Here is a 2641-nt window from a genome sequence, read left to right as displayed (position 1 = left end):
GCTTTTTATTTATACTAACTGTTATAAATGAAACGGTTCATGTTAATATAATTAAATTAATTTGTTAAATAAAACCAGTGGACAAAAAAAATCCAGGAGTAACAAGACAACAAATTATGGTGTAAAGAGGAGGCGAGAAGCAGCTTTCCTGGTTCAGGTAAGGGTTTATTTCCTCTCTGTATTACAACTGCAATCTCAGAGTCTTTACTTTATTCACTAAGTTAATCCATAGTCTCACACCGCTTCATAAAAATAAACTCTCATCATGTATACTATGAAAAACTTCTTTGCTTCTTAATCGGGTCTGTGGTGCCCAGGCTCTCTCTCTTCTACTTGCGGTGTGGCTCTATTTATGCCGCTCTCCCCGTGCTCACTGAAATTAGAGACAGGTGTTAGACATAATTTAGCTCAGGTGTAAGCGCACTTACCGCTTTCTCTCTCTCCGGAGAGATGCTTGACCACGCCCCCGCTGCCACATATGGTTAACATGTTTATTGCCCTTACAGTATACATGAGTAATGCATGCATGAGTGCATATGAATACAAGGCACTAACGTTTCAACAATCAACACAAAATTGCACAATATCAAAGTGCAACATAAAAATCTTCTTTTTAATGGAATTATATACTGAGAACTGGAACACTTAACTTTTGCATGTAGTGTGTTTCATCATTGAGAAAAAAAAGCCACCTTGTAGCAATCAATCACCGCATTTAAGGAACATGTATGCAACTGGCTTAACTGTTTATCTTAACCTTTAAAACAGGGGGTTGGAGGAGAGTACGACTCAATTCTTCAACATTAATATAGGTTAACGCTGGATTCTATTGATTACATGACATTCCACCATTGTGGAAAAACTCAAAATATACTACTGTGACATATAGGTTTTCAATACTATTTTCTCAAGGATAAAATACAAAGTCAAAATAACAGCAGCAACATATGCTCTGGCAGAATTTATAGAACTAGGCAACTATGGAATTAAAAACCCTTTCACCAGCAATAGGGACCAGTCAGTTCCTTTTATGCATCCATAAAAGGAATTGAATGCCTTCAAAAATTTTACTATGATATCTTGGATATTTAACTATATATACACAGCATACAAAGAGTACAGCAGGCAAACAGTCAGGGAGATATCAATACTCCTATCATTCTCCATCATGTCCCCTCCATCCATCCTCTTTGGAAACGCAGAGACTGGCAAAAGGGTTCCAATTTTCTCAGACCTTTAGAAGAATGATTGCAGTTTGGTACAGAGGATCATGTGACAACAAACACATATTTATTCTAAATACAGTCTGCAATTTTAACAGGTTTGGGCAAGGCTGTGATGATGCAACCTGGCATAAATAATACAAAAATGTTTTACAATAACATGGAAGTAATTTCCTAAGCTGAACAGCAATAAGACCAGAAAAACAATTTAAGTATTTAAGCAATATAAGCATTACATAGCGTTATATACAAAATAATGTATAAAAACTCCTGTTAACTGAGAATAATGTACATTAATAATAGGTGATTATGTCATTTTGTCCACATTCTTTATGTATGTAAGTTACCTGATCAATGACAGTGCTGGCTACTTTTCTTTAAAAAAGCAATGGCATGAGAAGGATGGCAGCACTAACCTGGCATGAAAACATATTTACAGTACATCACTGTGTGGCAATAAAACAATACATTGTCGCTGTCAGTGCAAAACCTCACAAAACACAAAGGAATAAACCAAAGCAAAAACTTTGCAGTACACAAAATGCCCTAAAATGTAACAATATATTAGTGGAATATGTTGACAAATACACACCATTTCTCTCCATGTCAGTCTCACATGAATTCAAAGTCAGCTGCAAAACTTGCTTAAGCTCAGCATTCAGAGCCTTTTCCACAAGGTGAGGAGAAATTTTCCACAGATTTGTCATAACGCATTTGTCAGTGTCAATGTGACAGGCGCTGTTCATTTCTTCTAGAAGATGATATAAAATGATCATGACAAAAGTGGAGATACAGAACCACATATAATTCAATGGTTATGAATGTTAATTGTACAGTCATAACATGGATGATTCATAGAAAGGTCAGCATTTTTATACTCAGGCAAAATACCTTCTTGTCTAATCATGAACTTAGTCTGGTGGAGCACGACACCATGACAATAAACATCTTAAACCTTGCGAAATAAAAGGGTGTCTTTTAAAAACCAAGATCACTTACAAATACTGTCAAAAGCAGCATTGTTACTGACAAAACACCTACTTTATTGTATGTTGACAAACGTAAAGAGTTTCCTTGACTCGATCTGTCCATGCATTCAACATGTTGGGCAATGCTGTGCTTATCTTCACCAACATCAACGTTGTCTGAAATTTTGCAGAAATACAAGAGTATCATCATTAGTCTATTCAGCTATTAAATCTTGCAGTTAATCTATAAATACTGGAAAGTGTGGTGAAGATTGAGGTAACTCAATGATGAAATATTTCATCATTTTGTGAAAGCTCGTTTACAGCCAGCACTGGAAGTAGAGTACCTCTCTTTCATCCTGGGAATTTACGGCATCCTGGGAAAAAATGCAAACCAATAATGAAGCTTAAATAGTTTTAGGGGAGAAAGACATGTTTCTACACATACAT

At 35.8% G+C, this 2641-nt stretch overlaps 1 long non-coding RNA gene across 1 annotated transcript; it reads right to left on the bottom strand.

The window, feature by feature from the left end:
* Positions 1-1526: 1526 nt before the first annotated feature.
* On the bottom strand, positions 1527-2370 carry LOC127435854 (uncharacterized). Its single transcript, XR_007896301.1, has 3 exons — positions 2265-2370; positions 1816-1974; positions 1527-1639 (listed from the first exon to the last, which is right to left on the bottom strand). It is a non-coding gene; the product is annotated as an uncharacterized LOC127435854 (long non-coding RNA).
* Between the last annotated feature and the right edge of the window lie 271 nt (positions 2371-2641).

The sequence above is a fragment of the Myxocyprinus asiaticus genome, chromosome 46, assembly GCF_019703515.2.
Source record: "Myxocyprinus asiaticus isolate MX2 ecotype Aquarium Trade chromosome 46, UBuf_Myxa_2, whole genome shotgun sequence".
Lineage (NCBI taxonomy): Eukaryota > Metazoa > Chordata > Actinopteri > Cypriniformes > Catostomidae > Myxocyprinus > Myxocyprinus asiaticus.
The sequence above is the reverse complement of the archived record's forward strand: the minus strand, read 5'-3'. Positions and strand labels throughout refer to the sequence as shown.